We start from the raw sequence: 14,518 nt of genomic DNA on the forward strand, positions 1-14,518 counted from the left end.
CAATCCGATCGGGAACAATCCGCACGTTTTGATATATTACTTGTCTTTGTAGTGTAAAAACTGTGGGAGGAGTTAGCGTGGCAAATTTGGCTATAAGAATAAGAATATATTTGTGAGATAACAATAAGTGATCTTTGCAAGAACACTGAATTACACAGGATTGGGGCCATTCAATGGTTATTATTGAGTTCTGCCACAAGATGGCATTCTCAGGTGTAATACCGCTCCTCGCCATAGATGTCTCCCTTCCCAGTCGGCTCTATACAGAGAAAACGGCGGCCATCTTTAGCTATGTAAAGTCTATGGGAGGCGGAGGAGAGGAGCAGCTGAGAGGGGAACAGGAAAGGAACGGCCGGGGTGGGGATGATGGCCTCCCGGGGGGAGCTGAGCTGAGCAGGTGAGGAGGACAGAGGGCAGGAGAGCTGGGTAGGTGGATGGAGGAGGCCGGGGGGCTTTGTGGAGAAGGCTGGGGGGATTGTCTGTATAAAAAGGCTGATAGGAGGTCATGTCTGGAGAAGGTGGGGGAATAAGAGGCACAGATATAGCTGGGGCTCCCCAACCTGCCCCCCAGCGTCCCCCCCACCTGCCTCCTCAGCATCTCCCCAATTTCCCCCTCAGCGTTATCCCCCCCGCCCCATTCAGCTTTATCCCCCCCACACCCTCAGCTTTATCCCCCCCCAGCTTTATCCCCCCACACCCTCAGCTTTATCCCCCCCCCCTCCACACCCTCTGGGTTATCCCCCCCGCACCCACTTAGCTTTATCCCCCCCTCCGCCCACTTAGCGTTCTTCCCCCCTGCCCCCTTAGCGTTTCCCCCCCCCCCACCTTTTCCCCCAGTTTCCCCCCCCCAGCCCAGTGTTTCCCTCCACCTGCCTCCCCCAGTTTTCCCCCAGAACACTGGGGAGGCAGACTGTGGCTGACCCCCCCCAGGCCTGCACAGGGTACAGCTCACTGAAATCAAAATAAAAGAAAAACAAAACTGTGTGACTGGCCCCCAAGTTGTGGCCAACAATGCCCTGAGTGTCCGAGTTCTCCAGTCCTCCCACTTCTTCCACAAGTCTTTCAGTGCCGCATTCCTGGGCCGTCCTGGTGTCATCCGGCCCTCAGAGTGTAACCAGTCCTCACCCAGGGTGCGTTTTTTTAGGTCATGTGGCAGAAATGTGCTGGTTGTTAAGAAGTGGCCGCCCACCGGCATCCTTCACAGCCAATCAATAGCTGCTAGTTAAAGGATAAGTTCACTTTTTATGAATAAAAGCACTTTTTTTTTAAAATTTTCTGGTGGAAAAAAAATGTGCACTTATTTATTTGTTTCAGGAGCCTGTAAAGCTTTGTACCAGCAATCAGCAGATGGCTGATTGCTGGTACTCAGCAATCACAGAGATCACCAGATGCGCGCTGCTGGGGGCACGCGGGAGGGCGCGTTCTAGGAGGATGTCGTATGACGCCCTCCCAGAACTGGACAACTGCGCTGTAGCCTTTATTCGGCTATAGGCTGGTTGTCAAATGGTTAAGAAGCCAGTACCTGATGACGTCCTTAACAACCAGCTATTCACCAATATGCTTTGCAATGCAACACATTTAACACACACCACAAAACGCACAGCAACCGTGGTATAAACGTGTGAAATATGCATATGTGTTTTTGCCGCAAGTCAGCGTGAAAGTAGCCTAAGTGATGACACAGCCCCTGTGATGTTGCTTGTCACATGGTGTTTCGGGAAGTAAACAGAGGAAGGCTTGTGAGAGTGAGAACCAATACTATAGATCTGTGATCATGTCATTAGAGCAAAGGTGTCTTCACATCGCAGCATTTTAGGATACTGAGAATATTCGTTAGAATGCACACGTGCCAGAGGTGTCCCCAGGAAGGTAAACATCAGTATTGTATTAACCGCTTCCCGTCCACCCTATAGCAGAAGTACTGCTACAAGACGGCACGGGTGCACAAAATCACGTGTATATACCTGATTTTGCATTTCCAGGTAGGGGGCGCCCATGTGCCCTACCCGCGTCACCATTCGCGGCTGCAGCTATCAGTCACCGGGTCCCAGTCGGTGTTTACTCACCGGCACACGGTGATTGCCGAACATCTCCGACAGTGAAGGGGGGGGGGGGGGGAATGGTTTGTAAACAAAACAGTTCTCTCCCCTGTCAGCTCCTGCCCACTGCTTTGCATGGCTGTGCAGAGCACTAACACACAGCCCCATAGTAACACAGAACACAGGTTAACCCTTTAATTGCCCCACATGTTAACCCCTTCCTCCCAGCTGCCATTAGTACAGTGTCAGTGGTTTTTATTAGCACTGATCACTGTATTGGTGTTCTTAGGGATGTCAGTGAAAACAGGTCAGTTCCACCCAGTGTCAGAATGCCCACTGCAGTCCCGCTATAAGTTACTGATCGCCGTCATTACTAGTAAAAAACAAAAAAAAAAAACCCAGTATATATACCGCCATTTGTAAACACTATAAATTTCACGTAAGCCAATTAATTTACACATATTGGGATTTTTTTATAGCAAAGACATGGAGCAGAACACATTTTGGCTTAAATTTGTGATGAAATGTGATTTTTAAAAAATTTTTACTGGACATGTCTAAATGTCTAATAGCAAAAAGTCAAAAATATTGTTTTTTTTTTTCAAAATCGTCACTTTTTTTTTTTTTATTGTGCAAAAAATAAAAATGCATAGGCAATCAAATACCACCGTATCATTGACCAGCCGTAATGCAAAACAATGGCCTGCTCAGGAAGGGGGTTAAATCCTCTGGAGGGCAAGTGGTTAAAGGTTAATTCACCTTTTGTAACATGTTACCCCCATATTCAGAGTGTAACATGTTATGAAAGCACTGGCCCCCGCTCCCTGCAGATCATTAGCTTTGTCAGCTAGTGAGCGATCTTCTCCCCGATAGCTGTCAAATGTTTAAAAAATGTGGCCGTGCGGGGCTCCATTTGCCTGGTCACATCACTCCTCTGTGAATGAGAAACTACTAGTCCCGACAGACTTAGCGGCTGTCAGTTTGTAGTTCTCAATGAACTACCACGGCACTGTGGAGCACTGGGATAGTTCATTCAGTCTTTCTGTCAGTATATCTGCTTGCTTGTACATCCTGTATGGGGTGAGCAGATGTACTGACAGATCTGCAGGAGACCTGCATGGCATCAGTGATCTGCCTATCGCTGGTGCAATGCTTTCCAGGCTTCGGCAGCAAAAAATAATGCACATTTTTTTACCTGCATATAAAATGTGCATTTTTTTTTTTTTTTTATCAAAAGGTGAACTTACCCGTGAACTAAAGGGCTTTGGAAGGTGAGAATACCGGCAGCAAGTATTATGGAGTATTTTAATTCTTGGGATTAGAAAGCCTTAATGTATAACTAAAGGAAAAACTTTTTTTTTTTTTTTTTGGGGGGTAGAGAGGAGAGGGATTAGAACACCTGTCAGGTTTTTATTGCTGTCTTTGTCCCTGAGAGATCCCCCCTCTCTATGTGTCCTGTTTGCCATTATCATCGAAGGTAAATGTAAAAGAAAATCCCAAATTTTGTGTTGTCCCCAGAAAAGTAATAGAGGGGAAATCTTCCAATGAGGGACCCCAAAGTATTCCCTTAATTTTCAGGGATTTTTTTGACTTCCTGTTTTGGCTATGGGACAGGAAGTGAAGGTAAATCTCCCCAATGGGACACAGATGGCAAAAAATAAAACTGACGGGGGTTATAAATGTCCAAAATGAAAAAGAAATGTTGCCTATAGTTCTACTTTATACCCCTATTAAAACATTGAACTCTTTCTTAGCAGGATCAGTGATGTTCTCGCCTATGCCGTCCCTTCACCCACTTGTCTCCCCCCCCCCCCCTTGAGCTGACATCTTAATTGTGGTCACCCAGCTGTGACACCTTTTGGCTTCACAGCTGGGTGCCCACTGCACGAGGTGTACTGCACCTCCCGAATGGTCCGGCAGTCTTCTTGGACCTGTAAAGTGTCCTAGAAGACTGTGGGGGGAAGGAGGAGGGCATGCTAGAACCAGGGACCCGCTCCCCCCCCCCCCCAAAAAAAAGTGTAAAATGTGGCAGTGGAGGGGGTAGGAGGCAGACAAACAGAGCTGCCCCTTTTGGTGGAGCTCCCTTTAATATATCTATAAATTATTTTTTTTTAAATGCAAACAGTAACTGAAATTTGATTTATTATCAGCTTCTTGAAGTCAGCAGAGATCAGACTAAGGGGGGGGGGGGTGCTGCAGCAGTGCAAGGGACCAGTTGATTGTGCTCATGTGCTGATAGGAGGAGAAGGGGAAGTGACAGAAAGATTCGGCTTTCTGCTTCTCTCTTTACTGTTCAGTCATAGGCTAGGGGAAAGGCAAGACCTGTAAGTGTTAGTTATCTGCAGCAGAGAAAAATGGGGTTCCTGCTCTGACAAACAGTACTGTGCTGTGTGGCAGAGCTGTGTAGATTTCAGGACTGGAGGGATAGAAATATAAGTCCTTTGTCAGATAAGACCTGTATAAATATTTCAGCCATATGTTTGAGGTTAATATTATATAAAGGCTGGTATGTGTGAAATGTATTTATATATTTTGTTGTTTCTTTTTGTGTATTTTTCTCCTGGTTTAAGGTTTCTGCTGGTTTCTCCTTGATCAGTGATGGTCCAGTGAGCTAAGCAGTGTGTGAGATGATTAAGTAAGAAGTTGGGACCATGGGGCAGAAGAAAAAGCCATTTCTCAGGTTACTGGATTACCTGGTGATCATAGGCGCAAGGTAAGCCATGGTTCCTTTTCATGTTTTATCACTAGAGTACTACAGCAGGCATCACTCGGGCAGTTTAGTTCTATAACCAAAACACACATACATTGTCAGCAGCAATCCACTGCCTATCCAGAGCTCCTTTTTATTCTTAGTAATTTCAGATCATACACTAGAAGGATAGATGACATTTTAGCAAAAATCAATATTCCATCTCTCTGTTCTCTCCTTTGTCTTTGGCTCAGAGACAGCAGCGGGAGCCATTGGCCAGTGAGGAGGAAGCCGGGCCAGGCTGTGCTTTGTGAGTCAATAGACACTCAGAGCTGGCTCTGCAGTGAACCTGCACGAGTGCTCCCATAGCCAGTGGCTTGCTATGAGGACACTTGGCAAAGGGGGAGGAGCCAGGGACCCGAGGGGAGCACAGAGCAGGTAAGTATGACATGTTTATTATTTTAAAGAAAATAAAATGGGTTTAGAATCACTTTAAGTTGCTGTTTTGAGACAATTACAGGGGATTGCCATATCTGTTTTCCTTTTGAAAATGTAAAAGTCAACACATTCTTCAATTTAAATCAGCTAAATACATTTTGGATGCTTCAAAACAAAAGTATTGTAACAAAAAAAAAATATTTTGTCTAGTGGTACATAGAAATGAAAATTCTGGTGCCGAAAATGAAAATTCAAAATGCACTTAGCCGAGAACCGAAATGCACAATTTTTAAACATGAATATATATTTTTTTGAAAAAAATACACTTTGATTAGAAAAAAAACAACAATATATACCTCAATTTTTTTGTAAAATATGAAAGAGAATTTTACGGCGAGTAAATAGATGCCCAACATGTCATGCTTTAAAATTGTGCACGCTCTTGGAATGGTGTGAAACTGCGGTACTTAAAAAATCTCCATGGGTGATGCTGTAAAAATTTCTACAGGTTAGCAGTGTAAAGTTACAGAGGAGGTCTAGTGCGATAATTATTGTTCTTGCTCTGATGTTCGTGGCGATACCCTCACACGTGGTTTGAATATTGTTTACATATGTGGACATGGCCTACATATGCGTTCACCACTACGTGGGGTGACAGGGACACTTTCAACTTTTTTTTAATTTATTTATTTTTGTTTTGTTTTTTGCACTGTCCCTTTAAAAAAATTGTTATCACTTTTATTCTTATCACAAGAAATGCATGCATCCCCTGTGATAGAAATAATTAGTGACAGGTCCTCTTTATGGAGAGATATGGGGTCAATAAGACCCAACATCTCTCCTTTACAATGTAAAGAATTGGATCAAAAAAAAACCCATTGATCTAGTGCTTTAAAAAAAAAAAATGTCCGTAACCGGAAGTGACATCGCTCCGGTCCTCCAAGGGCATAGAGATGAGTGGAGGCCATCTTTCCTTCACTCATCTCTATGCCCAGCGCCGGGATCGATGGTTTCTCAGGTGAGGCTGAGAACTCCCGAGTGGCGGCAGCGAGGGGCGGGGTTTTTTTGGCACCCGTATCGGTGCTTTTTTTCATTTCGGCCGACGGCCGAAAGGGGTGTTTTTGGCAGAAACGCTTCGGGCCACTGAAATTTCGGTGCATCCCTAGTTTGGTCCACTACCTGCAATGCTGCTGAGAAGGACCCTTTCTCGCTGTGTGGAGGCAACGGTTGCCTTTCAGAGATCTGATACACCCACTGCTGAGTCAGAGACAGAACTCTCCAATCTGCAAGGTGCATGAGTGTCGCTGATCCCAAAGCTATAGGTCTGTCCTCTGCAGAACAACTGCTGCTTCCACAGAAAGAGCAAGGGTCCTTCACTGCAAAATGCTGTCAGGGGAAAAAAAGCTCAGTTCACGGGAAAGAAAGTACGTAAATTTCATTTGGGTTCAGCGTTGCATGACCACGAAATTGTCAGTTAAAGTAACGCAGCGCTGTAATGCAAAGAATGGGCTGGTAAGGAAGGGGGGGGGGGTAAATCCTCAGTAGGGCAAGGGGTTAAATATGTGTTAACCTCAACACAGTGTACCATAAATAATCAAATGCAAACTGCTCATATTACAACATTGTGTATACATTCGATAAACATAAAGTAAACCAAAGAATATGTAAGTTAAAAGTTCAAAAAGATAATACGAAGGTGTGAAAAGGGCCAGTGGTTTGGTACTTGTAATAACATGCTCCACTTAACAGTACTGTTGGTGCCCCACATGGACCAACACTCACCCTATGTAGGTGACCAATTATCTCTAGTATGGTCAACAGCACTTGTGGTGTATTCCCCTGTACAATCATCACAGTTTTGTTTATCCGGGTAGTATGCAGCACACCAGATGAATCCACTCATAGAAAGGATTCCCCCTCTATTTTTACTACATTCTCTCGGGCCCTTAGTAATGTGGGGTCCTTCAGTTGTTCAGTGGCAAAATTTTCCCTGTGTACTTCTAAGTCAAACACTAGGGGTTGTAGGCTCCTCCCTAGGCTCTGTTTTCCCTGCTAATACTGGCAAGGGAAACACAGGCTCAATCCTCACCCTCAGAGGATTCCCTAGGATAACCTTCAGGCTCTGAAGGACCATTTAATGGGAAATCTGGGCCATTCTAGAGCTCCCAGAATTTTGGGAAATCCCTCCCCACAATGGCGTCATGTGGCAGTTGGGGAACCAGATCCACCTGATGACACAGGTTACCGAGGGAGGTCTCAAAGGACACTGTTGCCACTGGATACTCTCTCGTGTCCCCATGAACACAAATGACTGCCAATTTTCTAGGGTGCAAGGTTTTTCCCGTTACCAATTCAGTTTTTTCCAAAGTAACCAGGCTACCTGAATCCAACAATGCAACAACATTTTTACCATCAATACCCATTTTGCATAAAGGTTTCTCATTTCCCTTTTCAGCAGTGCAAGTAACAGTTGCAAATGGGGACTGCTGTCTCTCAGTAAGAAAGTCACAGTGCATTGGTTCATCCGTACTTGGGCAATCTGCTGCTACATGTCCCTTTTCCCGGCAGCGGTAACAGATTATCCTTCTGCTCACCTCTGGCGGGTTTGGCTTTCCAGGCCGCTCACGCCAGATATTGGAAACAGTCCCAAAAGTACCTTTCGTTCCCCCTTTTCCAATCTCTCCACCCCCATCCCTTGGTGCAATGTTACCCATTGCTGGGGATGGTCTGGTCTTGGGGTGGAAAGTCGGTGATTCCTTGAGGGAAGACGTAAGATTTTCAGTCGCTAGATATCTCTCCACAAGGTCCAAAAGCTTGTCTGCTGTTTGTGGATCTCCATGACTCATCCATTTCTGCAAGGTAGTAGGGAGAGACCTCAGAAATTTGTCCATCACCACCCTTTCCACAATCTTTGGTCCAGACAGTGTATCTGGCTGCAGCCATTTCCTGGTCAAATGAATAAGGTCATACATTTGGGATCGGGGTGGTTTTCCCAGTTGATAACTCCAGTTGTGTACCCGATGAGCCCGGACAGCCAGGGTTACGCCCAGCCGCGCCAAAATTTCCATTTTTAAACGATCCTAGTTCTTGGCTTCCTCAGGCTCAAGGTCAAAATAAGCCTTTTGGGACTCGCCAGATAGTGGGGTGGCCACTAGTCCAGCCCACTGCTCTTTAGGTCAACTTTCTTTTTCAGCTGTCCTCTCAAAAGTGGTCAGAAACATCTCAGGGTCCTCATCTGCAGACATCTTTGGCAGCAGGTGACTTACACGGAAAGATGGTATGGTAGTAAAATCACTCCCAGCCTCAGTCTGCTCACTCTGCTGAAGCTGTTTCATGATGGCTGCAATTTGCTGTTGGTGTATCTGTTCCTGCCATTCCAACGATTCCCTAAGGCGTGCCTACGCCTGTTCCGGGGCTTGCTGCTGGGCTGCAAGGCTCTGTTGCAAAACCTGCTGCTGGGCTGCAAGGCTCTGTTGCAAAACCTGCTGCTGGACTGCAAGGCTCTGTTGCAAACTTGCATTTGTTTTCTGCCGACTTGCATTTGCCAAAGCAAGCTGTCTCAGTATCTCTTCCATGCTGGCCTTGCTTCACCTGCCTGCATCCTCCACCATATGTGAGGGATTAACCCAGTAGCGGGTTGTGCTTGGCCCCCTGGATGGGTCAGAACACCGTGAAAGAGGCTCAGCACGACAGCAGGATCTTGGTGAAAAGTTTGTGCTTTATTTACAAGTCGGGTGAACACACGGTGCAAATAGTCAAAACAGCAAAAAAATACAAACAGAAAATAAAACCTTGCCCTGCTGGGCATCTAACTACAAACACAGGTTTCCTATCTAGCTGTCTGAATACAGCCTATTGCTGCTTAGACACAGAGTGTTCACACAGTCTAAGATCACACAGATTATCTCTCACCACAGGATGGTTTGGTTGCTCCCCAGTCTGTCCTGCACAGCAAACTGGTTCCAGGTTGGAGCATCCTCTCTAAGCAGCCTGGGCGTTTTATAGAGCCCAGAGCCCTCAACTCGCTACAGCTGAGCTAATGAAATCATCAGTGACCTAAAACGGCTCACTACACAGCACAACAGGAGAAACAGTCCGTGTATAACATGAACCTGGGGCAAATATACCTTCCATCCTGGACACATCCCTTAGTTCTTCCTGCCTTCTTGTCACAGCACCCTTTGAAATTATGGACAATCCTGAGGCACCCTATTCTGAAATGTATAAAAGTATTCTAATAGTTTTATATAACGCAGCAACATCCGCATACATAGGACGCCCAACATTAGAGGTGATTTGTTTTTCCAAAGTAAATACACTTTTGCACACTGGTACTGACTAGTATTCCAATGTTTCTCTTCTCCCTCAGTTTTTCTCTATCACTGAGATGTGACCCCCAGCACAGACCGAGAGGGGCGGGAGAGGGTCAAACCAAGATACTGTGCAGGCAACCAACATCCTCCTTATCAACTGATGATGTCATTGGTTGTCAGGCACTGGTGGCTAAAAGGTCCTAATGGTGCACAATGAAAACCTGTGGCTTTGTGTTACTAAAAGGCAGGCTTGTTCCACCCGCTGGCTTGTGTACAAGTTTTGGGCAATTTTTAGACCTTTTTCCAAGGCACCCCTGAAGAAACCTCAAGGCACCCTGGTTGAGAAAGGCTGGTCTAGTGCGTTAGTGTACAGTGCATTGCAGTGTCCAGTGTGCCAGTGTACAGTGCATTGCGGTGTCCAGTACATCACACAGTACGCTGCATTGCGGTGTCCAGTGTACAGTGCATTGCGGTGTCCAGTACGTCACACAGTACAGTGCATTGCGGTGCCCGTTGCGTTAGTGTACAGTGCATGGCGGTGTCCAGTGCATCACAGTGTACAGTTAATGGCGGTGTCCAGTGCATCACAGTGTACAGTTAATGGCGGTGTCCAGTGCATCACAGTGTACAGTTAATGGCGGTGTCCAGTGCATCACAGTGTACAGTTAATGGCGGTGTCCAGTGCATCACAGTGTACTGTGCATTGTGGTGTCCAGTGCGTTAGAGTACAGTGTATTTTAAATATTGTATTGTTTTTTTCCAGTTTTTTTCCACTACAAATAAGATGTGTGTGGTGCGCATATGAATTTGTTCTTTTTTTTTTTTCTTCTTCAAACTAGAGTCCGGCCCCCCAACAGTGTGAAGGTCTGTGAACTGGCCCCCTGTTTAAATAGTTTGAGGACCCCTGGTATAACCTGTAGGTCATAAAGCTACACATAAACCTATATTTGTTTTCTTTATTCTTCAATAGTCACAAAGGATATAAGTTCACTTTGTGTGCACCAAATGTCTTTGCAAACTTGGTTATTACCTTGCAAAAGTAGCAGTCCCATCGCTAGGCTGTGTGGAGTCTAGAGCTGTGAGAGGTACCCAGAAGGTACCAGAGCTTTTGACGATCGACGGCTTGACGTCATATCCGGCGCGGGCGCCATCTTGGTGCTCCGGTTTCCGAATCACAGTACACCCCTGGAGTGGTGTAAAGGCTTGCTTGCTTTCAGGTCTATGTGAGTAGTTTTTAGTCTTCTTTGTTTTATAATAAAAGGTTTTACACTATACGAGTCTCTTTTGCCTCACTGGTGACCATACTGGAGGGCCATACACTGGAGAGACACCACGGACTTCATCCACCGCTTATGTTATAGCCAAGAGGAGGGATTTGCACCATTGCAAGAGGGATCCATCTACTATCTGGAGGAATATTCCATCTATTACACAAGGCTCTTTGGTCCCTGGGGGCCTGGGCAGGAAGGTGAGGGGGCACCCCAGCTATAGAGGATTGGCACACTGCAATTCACATCTGCATGGAGTTTGTGTGACACATAAGGACACTATTTCACCAATTTATTCATGTCACCTCTATGTATGTCATTTTCCTAGTTGTCCGCTTCACCCCACATTGATGTCAGTTATTTGTGTTCAAGTCTATTTGCATACTTGGGATATATATCACTGAGTCGCCTGTTTTAATATAGCGCCGTATTATTTGTTTATATTCATGCACCCAACCATCCACACAATGTAAAAATAGTGATGGGCCGAACACCCCCCCCCCCTGAATTTCGAACTCATTGCAAGTCTATGGGACTCGAACTTGTAAATTCAAAAGTGCCCATTTTGAAGGCTTATATACAAGTTATTGGCCATGAAAGGGGTGTGGGGACTCGGGTACGGTCCTGAGGTACATAAATCAGTGAAAAAAAAAACTTACAAAAGTATTATTTTTAAAGGGGTAGTCATTTTTCATTGCCTACAGTTAAAAAAAAAAAAAAAAACCTTTAAATATCATGCCTGGGGGGTTCTCTTAAACTATCTGCAAACTTTCACATCTGTACAATGTATAGAACCTGCTTTAGCAAAAAAAAAGTGAAATGTAATATTTAGAAAAAAAACCTAATCCTTTACGTCTGGTAGGATGGTTTGGAGGGACTCTACAGTAAAAGATATTTTAAAAAGTGCGTGGGGTTCCCCCTAAAAGCCATACCAGGCCCTTTAGGCCACATGCCTTTTAAATTAGGACAGTGTCCCCATGCCGATGGGGACAAGGGCCTCTTCCCCACAACCCTGACCCAGTGGTTGTGGGGGTCTGCAGGCAGGGGAGCTCATTACCATCAGGGTACCCCTTTAAATAATGATTCTGCCCCCCTCCTTGTGAGTGAGTAAGGGGTACTTGTACCCCTACCCATTCACTAAAGGGTTAAATTGAGTAAAAAATAAAGAGACCAGACTTTTTAAAAATTCCTTTAACATAAAAAAAAACAAACGTTTGTAATAAGTCCTTTGCCGGTCAAATGTGAACAATCGGGCGGAGCTAGGGGTAACTATTGTGATGTGATTGGCCAAAACATTGCACCTGACGACCTGTGGTCAGTTGCATTGTTTGGCCAATCACAATACACTGTGAAAGTGCAGTGCATTGTGGGACCCGGCAGGTGAACAGCCTGCCAAATGCCCTTACCATTCATGTGTTCGCAGAACACATGAATGGCCGATGTTCGAGTCGAACTTACAGCCCATTACTATGTAAAAGGAAACGCGATTCATCAGACAGGCCACCTTCTTCCATTACTCCGTGATCCAGTTCTGATGCTGTTTTGCCCATTGTAGGCGCTTTTGCCAGTGGACATGGGTCAGCATGGGCACTCTGGATGGTCTGCGGATACACAGCTGCACACACCACAGACTGCACTGCCCGTTTATTCTGCTTTCGACACAACAATTTCAGGGACAACAGATTTACTTGCTGCCTACCTATTGCTGATTGGTATTTAAAAAAATAAATAAATATATATATATATATATATATATATATATATATATATATATATACACACACACACACGTGCGTATGAAGGGCAATTTATACAGATTTTCAGTGTCATCTACAGGAAACAAAATACTTATTCAAAGGAATATGGTGAAATGCATGAATGAAGGTCAGCAAGAGAGAGGCTTGAGCAGTGATGCAATCCCAGCACCCAGAGGCAAGGAGCTGTGGGTTAAAGGGGAAGGAAATTGCTCAAGGGAAGGGAGGTACACAGGGCAATCCTTACATAGCACAGATGGCTGAAATGTAGTAGGTCAATACCCAAGACAACACTAATAGAAAGGGCTGGGCACATAGGAGGAAAAAACAGGATCATAGTTAACAGAACAGTAATGAAGTGTGATGTTAGTGCATTACACTACTCCCATATTAAACGTCCCAACAGCACTCTATATTGGTCTGCTGCATAAGGGCTCTTGGTAATTACAATCCCCAGTCCCCAACTGTTTATGTACTGTACTGGTTCACATATATGCAGATTGGATGCGGTTTGAACCACATCCAATCTGCATGACAAGTGAAATAACATTGCTTCCTATGGTGCCTGTTCACATACTGTATGTCCTGTACACTGGCAGTGCTGATTCAATGCGGATTGAAAAAGAGTCCTGTCCGATTTCTGAGCAGTGCAGTCTGGTTCAGGTGCGGATTAACAGGCTATTGAATTCTATGGAAACTGTTTCTAAACCACACGTCATCAGTTGTGAACAGGATAAAATCTTGACCTGAACCTGATCTAAAACTAACCTGAACCGCTGAACAACTACTGTGTCACTTAGCTGTGATATCTGAGCTTCAATCTGCAACGCACATGTGTGTACCCACACGACTCCTTTGCAAGTAACTTTATGTCCACCAGATTTAAGAAATATTTTGGTCCAAAGACCTTTTTAAAAATCCTAATGTACCACTGGAAACTTGTGTTCAAACATGTCCCCTAGAAACCCAATAGCTGTATTCTGGTGGATGCGACTGTCAGTAAATGCAGGACACATCATTCAGACGTGAACAGACATCTGGGTTCAGGTATCTCTCAATATATGCTCTGGATATATTGCTGGCTTTTTGGAGGACATTATAAGGCTGGCCATACACTATACAATTTTCTGTCCAATTTCTGCCCATTTTCCTTTAGATTTAACTTCCACTATGTAAAGCAAGGGCCTGCCTAATTGGATACAGTTGAAAGTGTTTTTCAGGTTTGACCTCATATTCTATGGTTTTTGGTAAATCTAAAGCAAAATTCTCAAGAAAATTGTATAATGTATGGCCAGCCTAATTAAAAGAGCAAACTAAATGGGAGAAACCCGTCCTTTCAAAGCTTGTATGCTCACCTAGGCGAGGATGACATATGAAGTAGGATATCTACATATAGTTTACATGGGCGAAGATATGATGGGGATCTCTGTCAAGTCTATAACGCATGGCAGAGAGCTGCAGCGTGTGTACACATTTGTGCAATCCCACAAAACCCAAATTCATGTCTGGAAAGCAGTAGGTCCTTGCCAGTCTCTGGGGCCAGACAGAGACATACAGGTATTTCCATGCATACAATGGAGTCTCGCAGAGTTTTGCACATGCATAGACGTGCCATGGGCCTCTGCCAGGTCATATAGACTAGAAATAAAAAAACTTTAGCTAGATAGGCTGCAGTTCCTCTTTCAAGAGTTCCTAAATTTTTTGTAGCCACAGATTGAGTATTATTATATACGGTTGTGCTCAAAAGTTTGCATCCCCTGGCAGAAATTGTGAAATTTGGGCATTGATATTGAAAATATGACTGATTATGCCAAATAATTGTCTTCTATTTAAGGATAGTGATCATATGAAGCCATTTATTTTCTCATAGTTATTTGGCTCCTTTTTAAATCATAATGATAACAGAAATCACTAATCCATTAGTCACCTTAAGTGTCATTGAATGTTTACGATGACACTAACTATAGACATTGGTCTCTGATGTGGGATGTACCCACTATGACCAGGAGACCAAATG

At 44.7% G+C, this 14,518-nt stretch overlaps 1 long non-coding RNA gene across 12 annotated transcripts in view; it reads left to right on the forward strand.

Annotated features, from left to right (window-relative positions):
• The first annotated feature begins 288 nt into the window (after positions 1-288).
• LOC149429009 (uncharacterized) overlaps positions 289-14,518 on the forward strand; it is a 645,951-nt gene continuing 631,721 nt past the window's right edge. For 11 of the 12 annotated variants that reach the window (XR_016310627.1, XR_016310628.1, XR_016310634.1 and 8 more), the window contains exons 1-2: positions 289-397; positions 4,610-4,752. This is a non-coding gene — a long non-coding RNA (uncharacterized LOC149429009). The remainder of the gene's footprint in view (positions 398-4,609; positions 4,753-14,518) is intronic. The other variant, XR_016310644.1, reaches the window with a different exon arrangement.

The sequence above is a fragment of the Staurois parvus genome, unplaced genomic scaffold (assembly GCF_062004578.1).
Source record: "Staurois parvus isolate SC_StPar_1 unplaced genomic scaffold, SC_StPar_1.0 ptg002864l, whole genome shotgun sequence".
Taxonomy (NCBI): Eukaryota; Metazoa; Chordata; class Amphibia; order Anura; family Ranidae; genus Staurois; species Staurois parvus.